We start from the raw sequence: 12,935 nt of genomic DNA on the forward strand, positions 1-12,935 counted from the left end.
AGCACGAGGAAGCCGTTTTCATACTGTAAAATGGATGGCGAAAACGCTTTCACTTTCGCGCTGACGCACAGCGGTGGCAACGGTGGGGGGTTCCAAGAATAGACTGGATGCACACTTTGAAACACGCACCATAAATAAGCCCAGAATCGCAAGAGCTTGATCAGAGCTCTCAACCGAAACGCCAAGAAACGAGCGAAACCCATCCAGCGAGCCCCATCCAGACTGCCAGGCAGCAGCCAGGCAGCAGCAACTCGTTTGTCACAGACCCGCTGCAGAGCCAAGGAGGGCGGAGGAGAACGCCCACGGAGGGAGGAGTTGGAAGCAGAGGGGGGTTTCCTGCTGTTATGGAGGAAATTACTGTTCAAAACTATTGTTTAGATGTCTGACGTCTTACTGATGCCAAAAATGAATGGTTAAAGTGACTGTTCTATCGAATTTCACAAAAAGCCGTTTATCTCAGAATAAATTTTCTGACGCTGAAACCATGCTGTATTCAACTGCTAATGCTTACATAACTACTAACTCTACAAACTAACTCTTTTAGACAGAGAAAGCACACATTCTATTAAGTTCTTTTGAGATATTGTGTGTTCACAAAATCCTAACAGAAACGAATCCTCGGCTCTTGAAAGATGAGCCAGAATCCTCAAAAAAAAACCTTGGCAGAAGCTAACTACAGTATTGAAAAATGGCTGGCAGTGAATGTGTTAAAGATTAAAAAAATAAAATAATTACTAGTCGACTACTAAGCAGTGTCGAGTAGTGGTTTTACTAGTCGACTAGTCTGTGAATGCCCTAACACACACACACACACAAACACACACACACACACACACACAATAAAGTGTACATTTGGAGTGACCAAGCAGCAAACCCCCGGGAATGAAAAATGAAGCCACCGCGAAAGTGCCAAAACCTGCAGTTCCTCAAATGGTCACTTGAGGCTGGCTGCAAAAGCCAACTTTACAGCAGAAATAAACATTTATAGCCTGGAACAAAAAAACTGTTTTGGTTTCTATCGCACATTTTTCTGCTCATGACAACTGTACGGGGGATGCATTTTGATATATAACTCACCCGTTTCAATTGTATTAAGGCTTAAAGTTATGTAAAATTAAGGGTGTAGTGTAGCTGCTTTGAGTGACAGGTGGCTAGCCGCGGGCTGGCTAGCCACCAGCTGTCTGATATGCGTCAGCTCCTCCCCAGCTCCACACTCATCCAAATATGGTCACGTCTGGCTAAAAGCACACAAAATGGCGATGGTCATCCATATTTTTATACGGCCTGTGATTTGGACAAATGCAGACCCAGACACACAATCACACACGTAGAGTAAATCAGGGTTCAGGTGCATTTCATCAAATGGGTCAATACACACACACACACACACACACACACACACACACACACACACACGCGCACACACACAGATGGAGTGAGCCTTAATAGAGTGGGCAGCATTCAGGTGCAGTCAGAATGATGAAGTAGGATAATAAGAACAAAAGCAACGGATAAGGAAGTACATGACAACGCATTAATACAGAAACCACAACAGGTGTGTGTGTGTGTGTGTGTGTGTGTGTGTGTGTGTGTGTGTGTGTGTGTGCGTGCAGATGTGTGTGATCCAGCGAATAGCCATGACCCTGATCTTGACCTCGATGTCTGCGTTCCAAGAGAATGAAGCAAAGAAAGTAAAAGAGGAAGGGAGGAGAGGGGGAAACCGTTTGAGATCAAATAAGAACGAAGGGACGAATAAAAGACAAACGCAAAATGAAAAGAAGTGAAAGCAACAGCAAAAAAGCTAAAGATACAACAGAGTAAAAGAAGGAGTAAATGGTGAAAAAAAGAGTATGTTTTATTGGAGGCCTGATTACTTGAGTTAATTCTAGTGTGACTTTTCTGTTAACAAGTTACCGAGACAGACGCACACAAAGTGATTTAACAATAAACACCAGTCCTTCAGGCCCAACTCTGCATATTTTAATTACCTTCATCAATCACACAAAAACTACACACACACACAAACAAAAATACATACACAACAAAAGGCCACAAATCATTCGCACATACGCACACACACACACACACACATACACACACATACACACACGATCAAGGGCTCACGATCAGGGTGTGGGTTAACCAGCTTATTATCTGTGATTAGACAAACACACACCCCAAAAATGATTTAACAATAAACACCAGTCCTTCCGTACTAACTCTGTATATTTACCTTAATCAATCTCTCTCTCAGACACACACACTCTTAAGTGACTATATTGATGACCACACCGATTTAGTTGTGTGATCTGTGTATTAGTCTTCATATACCGTTCTGTCTTCATTGGCTTTGAAGTAAAATGCTATTCGATATATCATTAACGAACTGAGCACACATGTATGTCAATTATAACTGCAATTATGCTGAATGTTTAGCTTTTAATGCTTGTGTGCATCCATTACAATCATGTAATTACACTGTATATTTATTCTGTGTGTAAGTTTCTGGGTGTTTATTTTGTGATGTTTGTGAATGGCACTATCACTCACAGATAATGTTATAAACATGGATTTCCCTAAAAAGTCTGTAGAACCTGCGTGGGTTTGACTTGTTTGGTGTCGTTGTTGGTCTTTTTCCTTCATGTTGGCTCACACTAAAAGTGTCCATGATGTTTTGTGTGTCAAGTAAGTCCAATGAGCCTGTGGCTCAAGAATAAAGCTCAAAGTATACAGTAGCTTTAAAAACGCGTTGCTCGGACCACACTCATCTTCGAGCTCGGCATTCAATTAGGGCTGCCACTAACGATTATTTTCATAATCGAATAATCTGTCGATTATTTTCTTGATGAATCAATTTGTTGTTTGGTCTATAAAATGACAGAAAATAGTCGCAAATGACGATTAGTCTTTCCCAAAGTCCAAGATGACGCCCTCAAATGTTAAAAAATATTCACATTTAAGAAGCTGGAATCAGAGAATTTAGACCTTTTCTCTTAAAATTGTACTCAAACGGTGGTGCAGTCGGTAGCGCTGTCGCCTCACAGCTAGAAGGTCCTGAGTTCGATTCTCGCCTGGGACGCTGTGGGCGCTGGAGTTGTGACCCCCCCATATCTTCAGTGCCTATTGCCCAGGTGGGTTATCTTGTCGAAGGGGTCTTTCTGTGTGGAGTTTGCATGTTCTCCCCGTGCTCCCCAGGGGGTTCCTCCGTACATAACCCCCCACTAATAACATGCAGAAGATCGTCATCCGAGCAGTGACGACAACATCCGAAGTTGGTCCCCGGGCGCTGGAAAGAAAAAGCGACCACTGCTCCTGGCCTGCCCCCCGGAGAAAAGGACAAGCCTGGATGGGTCAAATGCACAATGGGACAAATTTCACCGGCCCCCGTCAGCATGAGTGTGTGTTTGTGGCCGCATGCATGTGTTGAAGTGTTTGTGTGACAATAAAAGACGGACTTGTCCGTCTGAAATCGTGTCTGTATCAAAATAGTTGTCGATTAATTTTTCGTCGATCGACTAATCGATGAATCGTGGCAGCTCTACATTCAATGTGATCTCAACTACACACCTGTAAAGTTCTGCGACTGCATCTGACACAGGTGTGATGCTGTCACGTTCACAAGATCTGTCCACAGACAGACAGACAGAGAGGCAGACATATAAACACATCGCAAGTACTCAAAGGTGCTTCCCACTACAACAGGCATCTCCAGAACCACTTTCTTTTTAACCATGATCACACACACGCACGCACGCACGCACGCACACACACTCATACACACACACACACACACTCATACACACGCGCACACACACACACGCACACACACACACACACACACACACACACACAGAAGGTGACAACAATAGCAGCCACACACTGTCACGGCTGGTGAATACATTCTGCTATATTCCTGGGAAGTGACCTGGAGGTTTGCCTGCATTTTTCCGGTCTGGAATATCCCTCGCTAAATTCCACGACATTGAAACCCCGGCCGGTGGGAAAGCTGTCAATGTGTAAAACCATAAACTGAACACTTATCTGCAAATCGGTCAATTGAAGTAAAGAAAGAAAAAACGGCAATAGGCATTCTAGTGCAAATTCTAGTCTGGCCCTCATCGAGAATCTATTCGAGAGACTCGTATTCTGTTGCCTCCGCCGAGGAGGTATGTTTTGGATCCGTCTGTCTGTTAGCAGCAGGATTAAAAGCACTGGTGGTGATCTTCATGAAACTAGGTGGAAGCGTGTAGCATGAGCCAAGGCAGGCAACACTTGACATGTTGCTGCAGAGCACAGCAGACTGGACTCTTGGCCCGCGCACGAGTGCCAGTCTACTTTCCTGTGTCCGTGTTTCACAAGCTCTCGGGAGCTTAGATTATGATCATTTTTTCCGGAAACTGAAGGTAGCAGCCATATGCCAGCAAGCTGGGAAGTGGGCGTAACACAGCTGTAAAGTCTACAAAGGTGACAAAGGTAAAGTTTGAGCAGGATTACGGACAAACTACTAGGCCATTCAATTTTGGAGTGGTTCTGATCCGACTCATGAAATTTGCATATCATCGCAGTCTGCACTATTGGCCTTGGTGGAGGTCACTTCTAGTTTTTATGCCTCCGCCGGTGATAGCCAGGCCGGAGGCATTATGGATCCGGGTTGTCCGTCCGTACGTCCGTCCGTCCGATGTTCGTTAACGCGATGTCTGAGGAACGCCTTGACGGAATTTCAATCGACTTAGACTCGAGGATGATCTGATTAGATTTTGGTGGTCAAAGGTCAAGGTCACTGTGACCTCTCGAACGCCATTTTCAAGCTTGTTAACGCGATATCTCAGGAATGCCTTGACGAATTTTCATCAGATTTGCCTCAAACATCGACTTGGACTCAAGGATGAACTGCTTACATTTTGGTGGTCAAAGTTCAAGGTCACTGTGACCTCTCACACACACAATTTCCAAGCTCTGTAACGCAACATCTCAGGAGCGCCTTGACGGAATTTCTTCCAATTTGCCTCAAATGGCGATTTTGACTCAAGAATGAACTAATGGCGGAGGCGGTCGTTCTAGTTATTGATATGCTTTCATCCCTTTCCCTCCTCTCTGTTCTACCTTCTGCACCTCCGCTCTAACGGAGCAGCCCACCTTATCTTCTGGCTGACAGCAGCATTGGAGCTGAGACTCTGCATGAGTGACCTGTGTTCTACCTCAGGAAAGAGTCTGGAGTGCAGTTCACTCAGGAGGCAGCCTCACCTCAAAGCAGGGAAATCTAATTACACACACACACACACACACGGTGCACACACACACACACACGGTACACACGTGGTGCGAGCACATATGTTCAAGCAACACATTCCGGCCGGATATCCTCCAATATGATCTTGGCCCCTGAACCCTAAGCGTGCGCGCGCACACACACACACACACACACGCGCGCACGCACGCACATGCACACACACACACACACACACAGATGTTTAACCATGAACCCCCACATACACATGTAGACTAGACACACACACACACACAGATGTTTAACCATGAACACCCCAAAAACACATGCAGACACACACGTCACACAACCCCAGGGGTCAATTATCACAGGGTGAGATTGAGCGTGAAATGGGCTAATTCTATTTACATGTCCTGAACCTGGGCAGACTGATGCATACGCACGCACACACACACACACACACACAGACACGCACACACACACAGACACGCACGCACGCGCACGCACACACACACAGACGCACACACAGACACACGCACACAGACACACGCACACTCACACACAGGTAGGTCTGTCTGACAGGAGTGGCGTTGTCTTACTGTAGCGTTCAACACAGACAACTGGGAACAATTAGCCTGAGGTGCAATGTGGACAGCAAGAGAGGGAGTGAGGGACAGTGGGAGGGAAGGAGTGAAAGGAGCAAGGGAGAGAATGAGAGTGGGAAGGAAGGAGAGACGGAGGATAGGAAGAGAGGGAGAGGAGAGAAAGAAGGAAGGAGAGAGGGAGGATAGGAAGAGAGGGAGAGGAGAGAAAGAAGGAAGGCAGGAGGGAGGGAAGGAGAGACAGAGGATAGGAAGAGAGGGAGAGGAGAGAAAGAAGGAAGACAGGAGGGAGGGAAGGAGAGACAGAGGATAGGAAGAAAGAAGGAAGGAGAGACGGAGGATAGGAAGAGAGGGAGAGGAGAGAAAGAAGGAAGGCAGGAGGGAGGGAAGGAGAGACAGAGGATAGGAAGAGAGGGAGAGGAGAGAAAGAAGGAAGACAGGAGGGAGGGAAGGAGAGACAGAGGATAGGAAGAAAGAAGGAAGGAGAGACGGAGGATAGGAAGAGAGGGAGAGGAGAGAAAGAAGGAAGGCAGGAGGGAGGGAAGGAGAGACAGAGGATAGGAAGAGAGGGAGAGGAGAGAAAGAAGGAAGACAGGAGGGAGGGAAGGAGAGACAGAGGATAGGAAGAAAGAAGGAAGGAGAGACGGAGGATAGGAAGAGAGGGAGAGGAGAGAAAGAAGGAAGACAGGAGGGAGGGAAGGAGAGACAGAGGATAGGAAGAAAGAAGGAAGGAGAGACGGAGGATAGGAAGAGAGGGAGAGGAGAGAAAGAAGGAAGGCAGGAGGGAGGGAAGGAGAGACAGAGGATAGGAAGAGAGGGAGAGGAGAGAAAGAAGGAAGACAGGAGGGAGGGAAGGAGAGACAGAGGATAGGAAGAAAGAAGGAAGGAGAGACGGAGGATAGGAAGAGAGGGAGAGGAGAGAAAGAAGGAAGGCAGGAGGGAGGGAAGGAGAGACAGAGGATAGGAAGAAAGAAGGAAGGAGAGACGGAGGATAGGAAGAGAGGGAGAGGAGAGAAAGAAGGAAGGCAGGAGGGAGGGAAGGAGAGACAGAGGATAGGAAGAGAGGGAGAGGAGAGAAAGAAGGAAGGAGAGACGGAGGATAGGAAGAGAGGGAGAGGAGAGAAAGAAGGAAGGCAGGAGGGAGGGAAGGAGAGACAGAGGATAGGAAGAGAGGGAGAGGAGAGAAAGAAGGAAGACAGGAGGGAGGGAAGGAGAGACAGAGGATAGGAAGAAAGAAGGAAGGAGAGACGGAGGATAGGAAGAGAGGGAGAGGAGAGAAAGAAGGAAGACAGGAGGGAGGGAAGGAGAGACAGAGGATAGGAAGAAAGAAGGAAGGAGAGACGGAGGATAGGAAGAGAGGGAGAGGAGAGAAAGAAGGAAGGCAGGAGGGAGGGAAGGAGAGACAGAGGATAGGAAGAGAGGGAGAGGAGAGAAAGAAGGAAGACAGGAGGGAGGGAAGGAGAGACAGAGGATAGGAAGAAAGAAGGAAGGAGAGACGGAGGATAGGAAGAGAGGGAGAGGAGAGAAAGAAGGAAGGCAGGAGGGAGGGAAGGAGAGACAGAGGATAGGAAGAAAGAAGGAAGGAGAGACGGAGGATAGGAAGAGAGGGAGAGGAGAGAAAGAAGGAAGGCAGGAGGGAGGGAAGGAGAGACAGAGGATAGGAAGAGAGGGAGAGGAGAGAAAGAAGGAAGACAGGAGGGAGGGAAGGAGAGAAAAGGCTAGTATATTTCCAACAGAAAAAAGTGTCAACAATGTCCAGTCATGATCATGTGACGCACCTGTCTCTCAACAGTGACTACGTTTACATGCACACAATATTCCGCTTTTTGCCCATATTCGGAAAATGACAATATTCCAACTAAATTAATAATCCACTAATATTCCCGTTTACATGCAGCCGTAGCTCGCCCTCCCCGACACGTGTGAGGGAGGGGGGGGGGGGAGAGAGATGCAGGTAGGCGGAGCCGCAGAGTTTTTCTGTTGCGAATAAACAAGAGTAGCACTATTCTTACGAGCATCACTTGGTCCATTTCAGGAGCTTGCTGCTGGAAAGTTTGGTGTTGCGCATCCAAGTCTTTCATAAGAAGTAGGCTAGTAGCCTACGTTATTACCTCGCAGGCTCGCAAGCACTTTGGACTTCCGTGGGCACTGGGCACTATTGAGACACTGCATGTAATAGGCCACGCCCATCACGGGGGAAGAGCTCCGTTCATTTCCACACACCAGCGTCATTTTCCTTGAATTAAACATAGCTAAAAGCTGTTGTGTGGTGGGCTGCGCAGAAAACAAATGTAAAAAATCGCCAGTTAAAGTTTTTTTGTACTCCTGAGCAAAACAAGGAAGCCATTGAGAATTGGCGAGAAGAAAAATGTGGATCTAGCTGTCAAGAAGTAAGTTGGAGTGTTCATCTTCCGTATATACGATCTTTTGGTGCAACACGCAACCATGCACGTGACATAGGAGAACGCCAGGATTGGAGAGGAGTTTGTGTTTTCCCCCGTCTTGGGCGTGGTTTCTGAATGATGATGCGTTACGCAGTGTCTCTATAGGCTACTCTCTCTCTCTCTCTCTCTTTAAATCGATGTTTCTCATCTCCTTCCGATCCGAAATGTCGGCTTTTCTTTTTGCATGCCAGAGATGATGGATTATTATGATTATATCGCCTGTTCTAGAGCTTTCTAGCACACATCAATTGACCACAAACAGGCAACATGCGTCGCAAACTGCGGTAAAAACCCTGATTGAGACGCATATTCCGATTCGGAAAAAGGGCAAAATCGGAAAATGTCGTGATCATGTGACGCAGCTGGAGAATTTGGTTATGTCGCGGACGCCATGATTCTCTCGTGCAATGTGATTATGTAGTGACATTACGTCACACTAACGTTGCCATGGAGATTGTAGCTTTAACTGAACTGAACGTGATATTTTGCTCTGTAAGCTTCTCGTCCTTGTTTAATTAGTTTATATCAGCTCGTAGCAAGTAGGACAGATGAAAGAACTAGCAGAACAAGTTCAACTGTGATTATTCAATGAAGGAATACAAACAGGCGCAGATGGCATTAACGTCATTACCGTCGTGGAAAGAGATTGCTGCTACCCTGAATATCAGTATGTTGGACTGCAAACGTCAGTGGAGAAATCGACGGGACAGGTGGGCTACTGGTCAGAGGAAAACGTTACAGTAGGCTAAACAATAAACACGAGAAGACTATTGGGAGTCTTGGAAGTTTAACGTTATTTGGCTTGCGTCTCATGGACCTCGCATTTGCCCCGTTTGACTGGAGAAGTTGCGATGCTACTTGGTACGGGGTTATTTTAGTCGATACCTTACCGATAGCCAGCCCGAACCTTTCCCCCCATTCCATCCCCGCCTCCCCATCTATCCATCCATCTTGACACCTCAAGACCTCCCTCCCTCCTCTCTCTTCCTACTGCTTTCCAAACTTCTCCTCCTCCCTCCCTCCCTCCATCCCTTCTTCCAGCTAATGAGAGGCGTTCATCATGGAGCTCATTAAAAACTACTCAGCTCCTACCGGCTGAACAAATAGACAGGAGGAGAGACAGAGAGAGAGACAGACAGACAGAGACAGAGAGGGAAAGAGAGAGCATGGCTAGATGAAGAGAAAGAGGTACAGAAGAGGGGAAGAGATTGTCAGGCAGAGAGATGGAGAGAAAGGGAGAAAGTAGGCCTCGGTATCAGTATTCAATAACTATAAAGGTACCGACCGAAATAAGGTAGTAGCAAGTAGCATCGAAACTTCTCCAGTCAAACAATACCTGCGTACCATCCTTTTTGTACACACATCGAGAAAACAAGACTAGGCAAGCCCAGTTAAGCCAGACCCCGACTGCTTCCACTGCTGCTCAACACTCATGCATGTGTGTTTCAACAAGGGAGGGAGGGTGAGTGGCTGAGTGGCTGAGTGAGTGAGTGAGTGAGTGAGTGAGTCAGTCAGTCAGTCAGTCCGTCCCTGAGAGGTTTCTTGGCCAACCCGTTTCGGGGCTGGCAAAAATGACTCAAGTTTTGCTCACAGCCAATCACCGCAAGCATTCTTCGATTGAATGTGACGTGTGATTGGCCCACTACTGTAGCAGCTACAACCCATACAGTCTGTGTTGGTGAAGTGGAGCGCGGTGTACGTGACAAGAGTTGGCAGTTCAGCGTGCCGAGATGCCACCAAAACATGGTGTCTGATCTTTTTTTTTAAGGTATCGAATGAACTAAGTACTCTATTGGGAGCGGGTATCACTTTAAGGGTACTGGTATTGTTACTGGCATCAGATTTTTTTAAACAATACCCATCGCTGAGAGAGAGAGAGAGAGAGAGAGAGAGAGAGAGAGAGAGAGAGAGAGAGAGAGAGAGAGAGAGAGAGAGAGGAAAGAGAGAGCATGGCTAGAAGAAGAGAAAGAGGATGGGGAAGAGATTGTCAGGCAGAGATGAGAGACGAAAGAGAGAGAGAGACAGAGAGAGAGACAGAGAGAGAGACAGAGAGAGAGACAAAGAGAGAGACAGAGAGAGAGAGACAGAGAGAGGAGAAAGAGACAAAGAGAGAGACAGAGAGAGACAGAAGAGAGGCTCTTTCTCTCTGAGCCTCAGCTTAAGAGCAAAACAATATTTTCTGCCAAACTAGGCAGGACATATCATTATATCAGCGGCTAGCTAAAGGGAAGAGGAAGGAGAGAGAGAAAAAAGAGGAAAATAAACGTTTTTCGCTGGCTGCTGGCTAAACAGGAAGGACTCTTTCTGGCTACTAGCTAAACCGGAAGGGCTTTTTTTTTTCTTTTTCTTTTTCTTTTTTCTCTTGCTGGCTGCTAACTAAACAGGAGGAATGTTTTCTTGCTAACTGCTAGTTAAACATTCCAACACTGGTTATCTGACTGTTTTAACAACATGGCCGCCACTGGTACAGCCGTAGCAGCAGCAGCAACAACAGCAGCAGCAGCAGCAGCAGCAGGAGCTGGGGTGAGCAACTTCCCTCAGTTCTTTGAGTACCCAGAGGAAATAAAATCAGAGAACGCAAGAATCCAGTTCAGACACAGGATCCAAAGAGAACACCCAGAGACTTTGTTTGCTGATCGCTCTACTGCCACTGGTGCTGTTACCAACTTGATCTTTTATACTGGGAATGAGACTGCATGGCATACAGCTACATTAAAGCACTACCACTTCACCATCAGGAAAGGGATCTGCAAGGGGAAACAACTTCAGATCTTTGAGGATGAAGACAAAGAGCAAGGGAGAAGGTTCCTGACTGTCAACTTTTACATCAATGGTACAGTCATGGTGCAAGGTAATGAAGCTGCCCTCGGCTCCTATAGACAGGACTTTCCCACTATAAAGAACATGGTAGCATCAAAAAAGAACACAGGGGACATTCTGAGCTCTCCCATCACCACAGGCACCCCGACAGCAGACAGCAGGGTCCACAGCACCGCCCAAAGCTCCCCCATGCCTGACTACCAGCATCCAGACCAGCACACGGTGAGCCTCCTGAGAGACAGACTGGCCCTACTAGAAGTAGAGCTCACTGAGTTGAGAGAACGGCTGCTCTCTAGCAGCACCACACCACACCCTGACGTCCAGGAACAAATCAGCCAGTGTAGGCAACAGATGAAGACTGCTACACAAGAGCAGAGGGAACAGATCTCCAACCTGCAGAGAGACAACCAAGCCCTTGCCACAGAGCTGAGGGAAACAAAGGTCGCAATGATAAGAGAAACAGCACAAGTGAAAGATGAAATGACAAGAGAACTATCAGCCATCATGGTAGAGCTGCAGCACAGAAGACAGACTGTGGAGACATCTACCAGTACAGAACAGCCAGAACCCCCCACGCCCCCACCACCCAGCGAGGATGCAACACAGAGAGGCTCTGAAGCCCCCCATGCCAACCCTCCAACCCCCAAGCCCCCACCACCCAGCAAGGATGCAACACAGAGAGGCTCTGAAGCCCCCCGTGCTGACCCTCCAACCCCCAAGCCCCCACCACCCAGCAAGGATGCAACACAGAGAAGCTCTCAAGCCCCCCGCACCCCACCTACCCCCAGTGTCTCACACCGTCAGCCCACCACCCTGAAAAAAGACACTGAGGTTGCTATCCTTATTGACTCGAATGGCAAGTTCATCCAGGAACAAAAGCTGTTCCCCAACACAAAGGTGTTAAAGATCTGGTGCCCCACAACAAAGGATGCACTCCAAATCCTTTCCCACCCTGAGTTTGGCACACCAGGCCATATTTTGATCCACACCGGCACCAACAACCTGCGGGAGGAGCAGGAACGCGTTGGTAGTCTGGTTACCACAGTAGCAGAGAAAGCATCTGTGTCCTTCCCAGACTCACACATCACCATCTCAACACTGCTGCCCCGCAGAGACTTTCACCCCAAGACCATCAACAGGGTGAACAGTGACATCACCAGAGGGTGTGCCTCGCTTACTAATGTGCATGTTGCACATCATCCATCCATAACCCCTGAGCACCTACATGACCACTCCCACTTAAAAAAGCAGGCAGTGGGCATGTTCACCAAAACACTGAAGGATGTGGCCCTAGGCCGTCAAAACCTCCATCTCATACCACCCAGAGGACCCCCCAGGGAGCCCTACTATGCACCAGACCCCATTAGGATTCAACGACTTCCCAGAGACCCCTACTACACCCCAGCCCCCGACAGGAGCCAAAGACACCCACCCAGACCCAGCACACCTCACAGGCTTCCCCCTCCACCAGGACATCACCTCCAGCAGCACAGCCAGAGAGGCCCTGGCCCAGGCTACTACCCCCCAACAAACGAGAGACTCTACCAGAACCAAGAGTCCGGCCCTCGGCCGCCGTCCAGGCCACCGCAACAGCATGTAGAATCCCACCAGGCCCGACGCAGCTACGCAGAGGTCCTCCAAGAACGAGTAGACTCTGAAGGAATGAGTGAGATCAAACAGCTCCTCCAGTACATCTGCACTAAGCTGAACTAGTGTCATAATGAAACACACACATACACATACAGTACATGCACACACACAACACACACAGACATGCTCACGCACGCACGCACACATACACACACACAAACACACCGAACCTAACTACACATGAAAACACAT

General features: G+C 47.9%; 1 protein-coding gene across 1 annotated transcript in view; it reads right to left on the reverse strand.

The window, feature by feature from the left end:
- Positions 1-12,935, reverse strand: part of LOC310779534 (exocyst complex component 6B-like) — a gene marked incomplete at its 5' end in the record, with an annotated part of 119,475 nt that overhangs the window by 62,519 nt on the left and 44,021 nt on the right. The window lies entirely within an intron of this gene.

The sequence above is a fragment of the Poromitra crassiceps genome, assembly GCF_964638095.1.
Source record: "Poromitra crassiceps genome assembly, chromosome: 7".
Taxonomy (NCBI): Eukaryota; Metazoa; Chordata; class Actinopteri; order Beryciformes; family Melamphaidae; genus Poromitra; species Poromitra crassiceps.